Here is a 13,844-nt window from a genome sequence, read left to right as displayed (position 1 = left end):
TTCTGAGAGGGGATGAAGGTTCCAGATGGAATCTGCCAGCTTTGGGAGATTTATATGTTCTTAAAGGTTTTATTGTGAAGTAAATGTCTGGGTTGAAAAAGGAAGGTAATGAGCGAGAAGCCCTGGCTAGGCCCTCCCTCCTCCCCCACCGCAATCCTGGGACTGCCCTGGCTCTCTCCAGTGCCCAGGGACAGCCTGCCCGTCTGGCTCTCAGATGATGGGGAGTGCCAGGCAGATGCTGCTAAGGGGCCTCAGACAGCCTCCCTGATTTCCCAGGCTCTCCACGTCTCGCCTGATGGATGACCCTCCACTCTGCCTCCTCCTCCCTCTAAATGCTGCTGTCTCCAAGGCCACCCGCTGGAGTGGGAGAGAGCTGGTGTGGGCAGAGAGGAGCAGGGCTGGTCCAGGGCTGGGGGCGCTTCTGTAGGCTTCTCCTCCCAGATGCCCATCTGTAACCCTGTGGTCAGAATCAGCTGCCTCCTATCGCTGTGAGATGAGTGCCCATCAGCTGGGAGACAGCCAGCGCTAAGTTCCTGTCTCCAAGAAGCTTGCAGACATCAAGCAATAAACAGGAGGGAACACAGCTGCTTTCAACCACTGTCTCTGGCATCTCTAGAGCTGGCCTTGAACTGAGACCTACAAAATGAAAAGGGGCCATGTCAAGGTGACTTGGTGAGAGGATGTCCCAGGGGTGGGGAATTTGATGGTACAAAGGCCCTGGGCTTAGAGGCATGAGATGGGGGTTAGGAAAAAATAAACAGAATTAGATTCTTTCTAAGGACTAAGTGTTCTCTGCTTCTGTCAGAGGTGGCTAGTAGAGTCAAAGAGCCAAGGAAACAACCCCCAAAAGAGCCCTCTGTGGCCTAGATGGGGCGGACTTCAAGCCCTGAGCCAGCTATAGCCAGAAGTAGTGCTGCTGTAGGGTCCTGTGGTGTCGGTGAAGAGCAGAAGTGCCAGCATCATGAAGCCTAGGTCTACAGTGGCATGCTGGCCACCAAGAGCACCCGGGCGCTGCACAGAGGGAATGGGGCATCAGTGGGGTGGCAGCTGATGTGCAGGGTGCAGCATCCGAGTGGCGATTCCAGGGGAAGTGGGGAAGTTGCACAGTGAGGACAGAATAGGTCTGGGTCGGGTGAAAGGAAAAAGATGGGGAAAGCCAGTTCATCTTGGATCTGTACACAGAGAGGCAGGACCTCAGGTGAGAGAAGGCCTGAGAGCAGCAGTGGGGGTCCCAGCCTGTCCTTGGATAGCCCTGAGGACCCTGGGTGGAAAGCTAGAGTCTCTACCCTGGGAAACGAAAGCATGGGGCATCCTACCAGCGGCCAGCATCCTGGTCCCTGACCTCTTCCTCCATCCCAACTGCCAGTAGGACACCCTAACTCAGAAACTGCAGATCAAGGGATTGGCACGTTAAAATGCTGTTTTTCAAATGGTACAACTAAAATTTGCTTTGTGTGGTGAACGTTTTCCTACCTTTTTTTAAAAATTGTGATAAAACATGTTTAGCATAAACTGCATGTAGTGGCTCCCACCTTCAAACCCAGCACTCAGGAGGCTAAGTGAGGTGAGACAGGAGGATTTTTAAACAAACAAATTGGTAACACAGAATGTACCATGGTAACCATTCTTTTTTAAGCTTGAGGATGATTTTACTCGTTTGTCTGTCTGTTGCTTTATGTGTATGCATGTGTATGTTGGCCTGCACGAGATTGTGTACCATGTACCATATGCATGCAGGAGCCTGAGGGGGCTCGAGGAGGGTGTCAGAGCCCCTGGAACTGGAGCTAAGCATTTGGAAGGAAACAGGCAGTGCTCATGTTTAATCCCATCACTGAAGAGGCAGAGGCAGGCGGATCTCTAAATTCAAGGCCAGCTTGGTCTACAGAGTGAGTTCCAGGACAGCCATGTACAGAGAGAAACCTGGTCTCGAAAGAAAGAAAGAAAGAAAGAAAGAAAGGAAGAAAGAAAGAAAGAAAGAGGAAGAAAGAAAGAAAAAAGAAGGAAGGAAGGAAGGAAGGAAGGAAGGAAGGAAGGAAGGAAGGAAGAAAACAGGCAGGCAAGCCTTTGAGCTATCATGGAAATCAGCAATGGACCACAAAGCAAAAGCGAGGGTAGCTTCAAAGGAAGAGAGAGAAAGCCCAAAAGTGCCAAAGAAAAAAAACACAGGTAGGTTTTGGCCAGCTTCCGAAAGAAAGAGATAAAGAAGAAAATACTTTTCTGAAAAGCAGGAAACTCAAGAGATCGGCATGGCCTGTGTGGGCTCCGTAAGCGATTGCCCATCACAGCCATTTTATGTGAACAGACCAGCGTGCTCATGATGCTGCCCAGTGATCAGCACTGTCCATTTTCAGACCCTCAAGGACCTTGCGCTTAGGAAACCTTGGGAAACTGTGGACTTGCTTATTTTTGTTAACCAGATAGTGCATGCGCGTGGTGAAAATGGGCCCCACAAAAATGTCCCCACACCCCACTTCCCTCCCCCATTCTTTTAGTTTCCTATCAATTCTTTCAGAGCTAGCCTCTCCATATATAGACGAGTAGGCGTGTGTGTGATCCTTTATTTATACGCAAAGGAAGCTCACTGTTTATGCTTTGCTCTTTTATTTACTAGTAAATTTGGGGCCAGCGATACGGGCCAGCAGGTAAGGAGCTATTGCCAAACCTAATGACCAGAGTTCAGGCCCCAGGACCCATACGGTATAAAGAGAGAACCGACTCCCCCAAGTTGTCCTCTAACCTACACACACACACACACACACACACACACACACACACACACACACACACCATGCTGTATACATACAAGAGCTTCACAATCCTCTATTTGGGAAAATTCCAAAGATATCTTTCTATGAAACGAAGAAACAGGGCTGGCGGTGTCTAGATGCTCCAGGGCTTGGGTTCGGTTCTCCAGCTCCACAGAAAGAAAACGAAAAGGAAAGGAACAGGGATGAGTATTACGTGTTACAAAGTATTAGTGGTAGCAAAGCACAGAGATCAGCCTGACTGCTCAAAACTAGGAGGAAGAAAGTGTACTGTGTTCACCTCCTGGGACACTGGAGTGGTGAGAGCAAACTGTAGCTATATCCATTAGCTGGAACAAATCTTAGGAACAATGATAAAATCGAGCACAAATTGAGGCTGGGTGTGGTGGCGCCCACTTTTAATCCCAGCACTCAGCAGGCAGAGGCACGTGGATCTCTATGGGTTCAAGGCCACCCTGATCTACATAAAAGTTCTCCCTAAACAACCAGGGCTATAGCAAAACATCATGTCAGAAGGAAGGAAGGAAGGAAAGAAGGAAAGAAAGAAGGAAGGAAGGAAGGAAGGAAGGAAGGAAGGAAGGAAGGAAGGAAGGAAGGAAGGGGCCAGTAAAATGGCTCAGCAGGTAAAGGAGCTTGCTGCCAAACCTGACAATGTGAGTTTAATCCCTAGAACCCACACGGTGAAGGGGAAAGCACCAACCCCTGCATGTTGTCTCTCACTTCCACATATGCAGCACAGTAACATGCCCACACATGCACGCAAACAAATATGTGTAAGAATAAATAACTCGAAGGCCAGGCACGGTACACATGGCCGTTGTAATGTGCATTGCGCTGGCAAATTGTCAGGTGTTTAAGCTCGCTGAGAAGTGGGCTCTGGAAACAGGGTTGCCTACTTCAGACCCGAGCCATGTTTGTGCCAAAGTGTCTGGACAGGAAAGCAGCCCGAAGGTAAACACAATGTCCTTAAAGACAGCCGAAGGTAAGCCATTCCCAACCCTCTTCTATTGGTTATGGGTGCACATGGGAGAGAAGCTGGAAGCCAAAAACTCGGGCTGACTGCCTCAACCTCCCAAGCTGGTTGCCACTGCATAGCATGAGCACCGGGCATGATGCTGTCGTCTCTGTTGAAACTGGTATTCTACTTGGACACCTCTCCCGGGTCAGTCTCCTCTGCCTGGGGCTTTTCGGAGAACTCCAAGGATGGCCTGGAGGGGTCATCCAAAGTTGGCCCCGGATGAAGTTTGAGGACCCGGTTAAATGTTTTTCTAGCTACATATTAGTCATTATTTATGACTTTAACTTTGGCTGGCTGTATACTTTGTAACGCACTCATCCAAAACCAAAAACATTGTAGATTGTTCTCCAAACTGTGCAACATGCCAGCACTCAGAGGCTGAGGCAGGAGGATCTCCAAGTTTAGCCAGTGTCCTGCTTCCTGTTGCTGTGATAAACTTGAGGTTTTACCTGGCTTATGTGTCCCAATCGCCGTCCATCACTGAGGGAAGCCAAGGTAGCCATTCAAACAGAACAGAGGCAGAAACCACGGAGGGGTGTGGCCTACTGGCTAGCTCTTCATGGCTTGCTCAGCCTGCTTTCTTATACAACCCAGGACCACCAGCCCAGGGATAACACCACCCACAGGAGGCTGGGCCCTCCCATATAAATCATGAATCAAGAAAATGCCTCTTCCGACTTGCCTGTTAGACAACCATCTGATGAAGTCAGTTTCACGGTTGGGTTTCCCTCTTCCCTGATACATCTGGCTTTGTGTCAAGAGGACAAAATGACCAGCAGATCCAGCCTGGGATACATAAAAGCTTTTCCTCTAAAAAAGAAAATGGAGCTGGGGTGATGGCTCAGTCAGCACAAAAATTTGAATTATTTTTGTAAGATTTATTTATTTATTTTGTGTATATAAGTACACTGTAAGCTGTCCTCAGACACACCAGAGGAGAGCATGGGATCCCATTACAGATGGTGGTGAGCCACCATGTGGTTGCTGGGAATTGAACTCAGGACCTCTGGAAGAGCAGTCAGTGCCCTTAACCGCTGAGCCATCTCTCCAGCCCTCAAAATTTGGATTTGATCCCAGCACCCACATAAAAAGTTGGGTGTAGCCAGGCCAAAGTAGCGAACACCTTTAATCTCAAGAGGCAGAGGCAGGCAGATCTGTGAGTTTGAGGCCAGCCTCGTCTACAGAGTGAGTTCCAGAACAGCCAAGGATGCACAGGGAAACCCTCTCTCAAAAACAAAATAAACAAACAAAAAAGGCTGGTGTAGTGATAAGCAGTTGTTGGGTTTTTTTTTTTTCAAAGTTTTTTTTTTTTTCTTTTTTTTTGGAGCTGGGGACCGAACCCAGGGCCTTGCGCTTGCTGGGCAAGCGCTCTACCACTGAGCTAAATCCCCAACCCCCTCAAAGTTTTTTAAAAAGATTTATTTATTTATTATATATAAGTACACTGTAGGTGTCTTCAGACACACCAGAGGAGGGCATCGGATCTCATTTACATGAAGGTAAGCCATCATGTGTTTGCTGGGATTTGAACTCAGGACCTCTGGAAGAGCAGTTGATGCTGTTAACCACTGAGCCATCTCTCCAGTCCGAGATATGCAGTTATAATGCCAGTGATAGGGAGTTAGAGCCAGGCAGGTCCCTGGGACTCACTGGCCAACAGCCTAGCCTATTTGCAAACCCTACATCCCAGAGAGAGACTCTGTCTCAAAGAACACAGGTAAATAGTTCCTGTGGAACATTTTACCTTGGCTTGCTATATACTTAGTAACTCACTCATTCAAAACCAAAGATATTGTGGATTATTCTCTGAACTGTGCAACATGCCTGTAATGCCAGCACTCTGGCTTCCATATGCATGTGCACATACGCACGCATATATGCACACACCAAGAATGTTGAGTGAGGACATGTATAGTATGATAGCCCTTGTATAAAGTTCTGAACCACACAAACAATACCAGATATTATTTCTTTACATAATAAATAAATATAAAGTAAATGTGTAGAGGGTTAGACTCAAACCAAGACAGCCCTTGCCTTGGGAGAATGTAATAGGATGAAAGAAGAATATTATACCAAGATTTTAAAAACATTTGTAATTATTTTTAAGTATTAAAATATAAAATATAGAGTTTTTTCATTTTAGGCACCTCAGTGGGTTGCTGTGGGTCAAACCCAGGACCTACTTACTGAATACTAGGCCCACCCTCTGACAGTGGGCCACTGCCACAGCCCTCCATTTTAACATAAGTGTGTATTTCAGCAGCGCTAACCAGGATCAAAGGTTGTGCAACTGTCGCGGTTATTTGCGAAACTGTTTTCTTCAGCACGTTAAAGCTCTGTACCACTTAACCACAGCTCCATGGTAACACGAACGGAATGGCCCCCTTAGGCCCATAGGGAGGGGCAGTATTGGAGGTGTAGCCTTGTTGGAGTAGGTATGGCCTTCCTTTGAGGTCTCAGAAGCTCAAGCCAGGTCCAATGTCTCTCTTCCTGCTGCCTTTGGATCCATATGGAGACCTCTCAGCTCCTTCTCCAGCACGATGTCTGCCTGCAGGCCCACCATGCTTCTTGCTATGATGATAATGGACTAATCCTCTCAACTGTAAGCCAGCCCCAGTTAAATGTTGTCCTTTATAAGAGTTGCCGTGGTCTTGGTGTCTCTTCACAGCAATAAAATCCTAACTAAGACATTCCCTGTTCTCATAATTTAAACAAAACAAAACAAAAACAAAAACAGGGTCTCATCACTTGGGCTGGCCTCCCATGTGATCCGTAGCCAAGGATGGCTTTAACTCCCTGGTCTTCTTGCCCGACACCCCTCGTGCTGGGATGACTGGCATGAGCCAGCACACCCAGTACCATTGCAGTTGCTAAAGACCGGTCTTTCCGTATTGCCCAGGCTGCCCTTGAACTCCTGGGCTCAAGCAATCCCCCAGCCTCAGCCTCTGTGGTGCCTGAAATGACAGACATGTGCCACCACGGCAGGCTCCCTCTATGTTCCGTTTTCCGAGGAACTGGAACAATTTATTTTAAAGGTGGCTGATGGGCCCAGACATTCTTCCCTTTATATTCCAGGTGCTTTTGTAGGAGGGAAACATTCTCTAAACGTAAGAAGTGAAGCGAGCTATAATTGAAAGTTCCTGCCCGTGTTGTTAATGCTTCTGAATTGCATCATTAATCCGAAGCCATTTGCCTCGGGTTTCAAAATTATTAGTTTGTTTTCTTCCCACCCCTCCCCCACCCAGTGCTGAAGAATCAAACCCAAAGCTTCATGCGTTCTAGGCACCGCCCTGTCAATGAGCCGCACCCCCAGGCTGGGGCATCTGCCATTCCAGTCCACTTACAATAGTGCAATGTCCAATCCCATGGGAAAGATTCCTTAAACCAAAGCCATGAACCCTAGAGCCCTCTAACCTGGAAGTAACGACTCATGGGTGCTGGCCCAACCTAAGGCTCAGGCCACACCTTTGCAACCCCATGGGTCATATCTGAGGATTCTCAAGGACAGAACGATGTGCCTTGTAGGCCATCTGATCCCCTAAGGATGTTCTGACTTCAGGCTGTCTTTCCTGGCAGGTGAACCCGCCTCTGTCCAGCCTGGCCGCCTATGGTCTGGCCAGAGCAGAGGAACAGAGTCTAGATCCTGGCTAGTGTACAGGAACAGAGCTCAGTTCTGGCTAGTATAGAGAGACAGGGTCTAGTCCTTCTCTGCCTCCAATAGGTGGGGCCCAAATATCAAGAAACTTGGCTGAGAGTCCCAGGTTTGCCTCGTTGAACATGGAGCCCAGCTTCCATTTCTCCATCCTCGAGTTCTAGAGAACAAGGGGGGTGAGGGGCTCCAAGACCCACACTGTACAGGTGTTGTAGGAGAGAGGAAAGACAAAGCCCCTCTCCGGGCTACTTAGCTCATTACCAGAGCTCCTGAGCATTTGACATCTGCAAAACCTCATTAGGTAAATGCTAACTCGTCCCTTCTGCTAGGCCTAGCACTCGTAAATGTACTGTGACGAGGGCGGTGTGTTTATGAGAATAGGATGTACATGATAAGTTATCCGGCATTTTAATATCGCTTAGCACATCGTTCGCCCTGCAGCAGACACCATCTATATGGCAAACACTGAAGCTGACTGGCTTGGGTCGGCCCTCAGGTCAGTGTAGGCAAAGGAGTAAGGAAGGGAGTGCCTGACCCCCATCCTTCCTGATTTACCCTCCATGGTCCAGTATCTAAAGAGAAACGGGGCTTCATTTCATAGGCAGCCCCCTGAAGACTGCAGCGCAGGGCTATCGCAGAGGACGCGCTGGGTAAACATTTGTTGAAATGTAGAGTCACGAATAAACGAACGGACAAGACCCCCTGGACGGTGCCTCTCCACCAACCAGCAACAGCGTTTGGAGTGGCTCTGCTGGGCTCTCCTTTGGGTTAAAACTTCCCATTAATACAAAGACAGTTCTATCGGCACAGCCTTGCAAGAGTTCCTTCAATAATCAGAGGAAGAAGGACAAGCTGTGACAGTGTGGGGAAGCAGGGAGTAGGCAGGAACCAGCAACAGCCTCCCCTCCCCCACAAACATGAATACTACCGAGGGACACCAATCAAAGATGTCCAGCCAGCTGCTGAGTAGAGGCCATTTCCTCAAACATGCATGTCACCTGAAATCCCAGCACTACAGAGGCGGAAGCAGAAGGATCAGAGCTACATAGTGGACTCCAGGCTATCCTGGACTACCTGAGACCCGTCAGCTCAGCTACATAGTGAATTCCAGGCTATCCTGGACTACCTGAGACCCGTCAGCTCAGCTACATAGTGGACTCCAGGCTATCCTGGACTACCTGAGACCCGTCAGCTCAGCTACATAGTGGACTCCAGGCTATCCTGGACTACCTGAGACCCGTCAGCTCAGCTACATAGTGAATTCCAGGCTATCCTGGACTACCTGAGACTCTGCCTCACAAAAGAAAAAAAAAAAAAAGCCAGCAGTGGTGGTGCACAGCTTTTAATCCCAGCAGTCGGAAAGCAGAGGCAGGCAGATCTCTGAGTTCAAGGCCAGCCTGATCTACAAAGTGTGTTTCAGGATAGCCAGGGCTACATAGAGAAACCCTGTCTTCAAAAACTAAAAAGAGGAGGATGAAGAGGAAGAAGAGGAGGAAGAAAAGAAGAAAAGAAGGAAGGAAGAGAAAGAAAGGAAGGAAGGGAAGAAAAGGAAGGGTGGGAAGGAAGGAAGGAAGGAAGGAAGGAAGGAAGGAAGGAAGGAGAAAAAGAAATACATGCAGGGTTGGGGATTTAGCTCAGTGGTAGAGCGCTTGCCTAGCAAGTGCAAGGCCCTGGGTTTGGTCCCCAGCTCCAAAAAAAAAAAAAAAAAAAAAAAAGAAAAGAAAATAATACATGCATATTGCCTACTAAAAGGAAAGGTATCACAACATTAAAAAAAAAAGGAAAGGTATTCACTGTTCATTGTGGACCAATAAGAAGGCCGAAGCAGACTCCCAAGTCTGACTTTGCCAAACCTTTCTAGAAATGCCCCCCCACCCCCGACTCCTGTTAGGCACCTGTTTCCTCAGGTGAGAGCTGCTAAACACTGAGAGGTGCTGTCAGTGGTTTGTGTGACAGGTGTGAACCGTGCTGGGGGCCAGCTGCACACTGAGCACTGTGGTATCAAGCCATTAGCACCTCTGAACCCAGCAATTCCCAGCCTCTGCTGCGTGAAAATAATCCAGAGGTGTTTGTTTAGACACAGCTGAAAGTGCACTCACCTATTCCAGGTCAGTGGGTGCGAGGTGGGGCCCTGGAATCTGTGTTATTCATAAGCATCCATCAAGGTGGGACGGAAGTCTATTTTATTTGTAGAGGGCCTTTGAGAGAGTCTGCAGAGGAGAGACCGTACTCACTGAATCTTGTGTGTGTGTGGGGGGGGATAATCGGGGGGCACTTCTGCTGCAGAGCTGCCCACCCCAACAGCATGATTGATTAAACTGAGACATACCCAGCTATGTAGAGATCCCCACCCCCTGCCAGCTGGTACTCAGCATTGGCAAGAACGTTCATTCTCAATAGGTTTCTTGTCTCTTTGTCTATGTCCTTACCTGATCCTAGCAACAGACAGAGCAGTTGACTGCATTCACACAATAGAGAAACTAAGGCAGGCACGTGGCATAGCATGGTGTATGCACGGGGGAGACAGGGCAAGCGTGCCCTGCCAGGTAGTGCCCTAGGCATCTCCTATCCAGATTCCTTTCACACCTCAGGCTGAAGTTAACCATACAAAGTCAAGCCAAGGGTCGGAAGACTGGAGCTTTCGGCTCCAAGTCTGTCTCAGTCTTAGCCTTTGGTCTTTCCAGAAAATGGACTTTTCTCTGAATGACAGCACCCCCACCTACCTCTTTGTGGGGTCCTACCCCATGTCAGTAGCGCTCACGAGTGCTCAAACTCAGACTGAGGATGGGCCTGTATTCTGCCCAGAGCCTGGCCCACACGCCATTTCTTCAGAGGGTATCTTAAGGCTCCCTAGATCAATGCTTTGTAAGCTAGGACTTTTTTCCCCACTTCTAGATTTTTCCTAAGAGCTAGCTCCTACAGGTCCAAGAACTGTGAGCTGCTCTTCCAGAGCCACTTCTGGTCAGCCTCTCTTCCACCCCACTCTCCCCATAAGCCCATGAGTCAGACTTTGATTTAAAAAGAACACAGGGTCAGGAATTGGTATAACCAGGCTCCTGTATCCAGTCCCAGTTGCTAGACACTTGAAGCCTCAGTTTCCCTATTTGCAAGATGGTACCACCTCTTCTTTTTCCCCCAAAGGATGTGTGGAGACTGTCTGCTGTTTTTGATACCCATGTCACAGCATAATACTTTAATGATGCAGATGTGTATGTGTCCGTGTCTGTCTGTGTGTGTGTGCATGTGTGCATGCGTATGTGTATGTGTATGTATGAGTGTGCATGTGTATAAGTGTGCGTGCATGTGTATGTGTGTATGAGTGTGTATGTACACGTGTGTATGTGTGTACAAGTGAGTGTGCATGCACGTGTGTGTACATGCATGTGCATCCATGTGTGTGTGTGTGTGTGTGTGTGTGTGTGTGTGTGTAAGGCCTAAGCCCCTTCAATCCTCCTACAAAGCCAGCCTGCTGAGACCACGAACCTCTATCTCTCCTTAGACTCAGACTCTTTTTTTTTTTTTCCCAGAGCTGGGGACCGAACCCAGGGCCTTGTGCTTGCTAGGCAAGTGCTCTACAACTGAGCTAAATCCCCAACCCCTTAGACTCAGACTCTTAAGAAGGCTGAGTGGGCTCCCCAGCACCCAGACTGCCAGGCCAGCTCATTCCCCTGTAATCCCTGAAGCTTGGCTCCTCAACCCCCACCCCCATTCCATCTGGCTGACCCCATCCAAGAAGCCTCGTGGGGATCCCAGCGGAGAACAAGGCTTCTTTACCTGTGCAGCCAGCTCCACTCTGAGTCTCTTCAGCTCTGCAGGGGTGAGGAAGGAGAGGCAAGAGAAGGGAGAATGGAAACATGGGTAGGGGGAGTTATTGTTTGAAAAGGGGTCTTGGGGTTGGGGATTTAGCTCAGTGGCAGAGCACTTGCCTAGCAAGCGCAAGACCCTGGGTTCGGTCCCCAGCTCCAAAAAAAAGAAAAAGAAAAGGGGTCTTGCTGGATAGCTCTGGTTGGTCTAGAACTCATGGTTGTGTAGACCAGGCTACCCTCAGACATGTGACAATCTTTCTGCTGTTGTCTCCTGAGTACTGGAATTTACTACCATATCCACTCTCTGTTAGGTCTTAATTGCAGTTCTCAGCAACCACCAGTCCCCCTGATCTGATCTCTGTGCCTGGGCCTCAATTTCCTGAGCTGTGAAATGGGAACAAGAACCTCCGGCTCCACGCTGGACAGTAAAAGAATGGGCAAAATGATGGCTGGGGTGTGATTGGCAGAGGAGGACGTGGTTTCCAAAGATAGACAGTGATCAATCACTCAAGCAGGAAAGCCAGGCCCATGGGAGCAGACTATAATCTAGACCTCAAGAGGTGGAAGCAGAGGGGTCAGAGGTTAAAGGTCAGCCTGGGTTAGGGTGAGTCCAAGGCCAGCATGAGCAAATGAGTGGGACCTTGTCTCAGTATAAGAAGTATAAAGAGGACTAGACACAAATTCAAGATCAACCTCAGAATGAGTTCAAGCCTTCTGGGCAATGCAGCAAAATCCTTTCTCAGAATAAAAACTCCAGAGCTGGAGTATAGAGCTCAATGGTTAGAGTGTGCCATGTGTGTGTGTTTGTGTGTGTGTGTGTGTGTGTGTGTGTGTGAGAGAGAGAGAGAGAGAGAGAGAGAGAGAGAGAGAGAGAGAGAGACCTCGTTCAATTCACAGTCCCACAAAGAAAACAGGAAAACCAAAAAGAGGAAAAAGAAACCACATAATTCTCCATTTCTTTTTTAACCAGTGAATCTAGTCTCTTATAGGAAGAAAGAAAACAAATCCAGTTTTGTGAAGTCCCTCATGCCTGTCATCTTGGCATTGTCAAGGCTAATGTAGGGCCTCACCACACTGCTGGGAAATCAGAATTAGTCCCATTTCACAGATGAGAAGACTGAGACTCAGGGGCTCAACTAACCCCACCCAAATGATGCAACTAAGAGCGATAGGGAAGGCCCTCTCCTCTCCTAGCTCCAGTACTCACCTTGCATATAGCTAGTGGTTGACACTCTCATATTAGACTCAATAGAGCAATGGTTCTCAAGCTTCCTAACGCTGCAACCCTTCAGTACAGTTCCTGGTGTTGTGGTGACCCCCAACCGTAAAATTATTTTCATTGCTACTTCATAAGTGTAAGTTTCCTACCATTATAAATCGTCATGTAAATATCTGTGTTTTCTCATGATTGAAAGTGACCCCTGTGAAAGGGTCCGCCAAGGGGTCACAACCCACGTGTTGAGAACCTTGACAATAGAGGGACACAGCCAAAACTGATAAGCCTCTCCCACACAGACTCAGTGAAAACCGGAGTAAACAGGATTCCATCCACACCAGGCCAGGGCTTATGGAGCTGCACCTGCACAAGCAGCAGCCTGTTCCCAGCACAGCTGTTCCCAGAGAGGCAGCAGGGATTTGCTTAGTTGCCTGGCCACCACAGGAGGCACAAGTGTGGGCCAGGCAGCACCTAGCCTTTACACCCAAACTCAGCCATCACCCCAGGAGATCTCTGCCCTGGCCTGCTTCCCTCTGTCCATCCTGACCATGCCCTGGTCCAAATCCTCACCCAGCCTGTCCTTTTGGGTCTTTCAAGTCACTCAGGGACTGAGTGAGGAGCCTGGCCCAGGTCCTGTTTGCATGTGACCTGACAGAAAGTGAGCAAACTGTCCCAGCAGTGTCCTGGGACAGCCCAGGGTACACTTGTCCTGCTAGGATGTAAACAGCCTGTACCTGACTTCCTGAGAGGGTAATCCTGTGGCCTGCCCACCTGCATCTACAAAGGAGGGGGTTTTTGAGGAGTTCATATCCTCATTCCCCAGATGACTCCTACGGCTATGGGTTCTGTTGGGCCCAGCACGGAAGACTGTGCCCTGGGCATTCTTGAGAACCTGTGTTTCTTGTGTGTATGCACATGCTGGGGAGGCGCACCGTGCCACAGAATCTGTCACCACTGCATGTGTCTGTAGCCCGGAATGGGTGATCTTTTTCACTGAGTGTATCGTGTGTGTGTGTGTGTGTGTGTGTGTGTGTGTGTGTGTGTGTGTGTGTGTGTTTTGCAATGCCCCACACACCTGCGCCTGTCCCGAGAGTGAATGCAGCCCCCTCATGGCCTGGCACATGCGGAATGAGTAGCTCGCTGGGGCCAAGTCTGCGACCCTAAGTCAGGGAAGGCTCGGAGTGGCCCTGCGCGCCTCCCGTGTGTGTGAACGCGCCGTGTGAGCGCGAGGAAGTGGTTGCTCTCCTGGCTCGCTCGCTCGCTCCCTCACTCTCTCCGTGCCCGCCAGCCCGCCCGCCCGCCCGCCCGCGCGCGCAGCCCGCACACTCACCGCTTGGTTGCTGCCGGGTGACGCGGGCTGGGCCCGCCCCCTGCTGCCGGCCCC

Source organism: Rattus rattus, chromosome 9 (genome assembly GCF_011064425.1).
Source record: "Rattus rattus isolate New Zealand chromosome 9, Rrattus_CSIRO_v1, whole genome shotgun sequence".
NCBI classification, from domain to species: domain Eukaryota; kingdom Metazoa; phylum Chordata; class Mammalia; order Rodentia; family Muridae; genus Rattus; species Rattus rattus.
Note: the sequence above shows the minus strand (reverse complement) of the source record.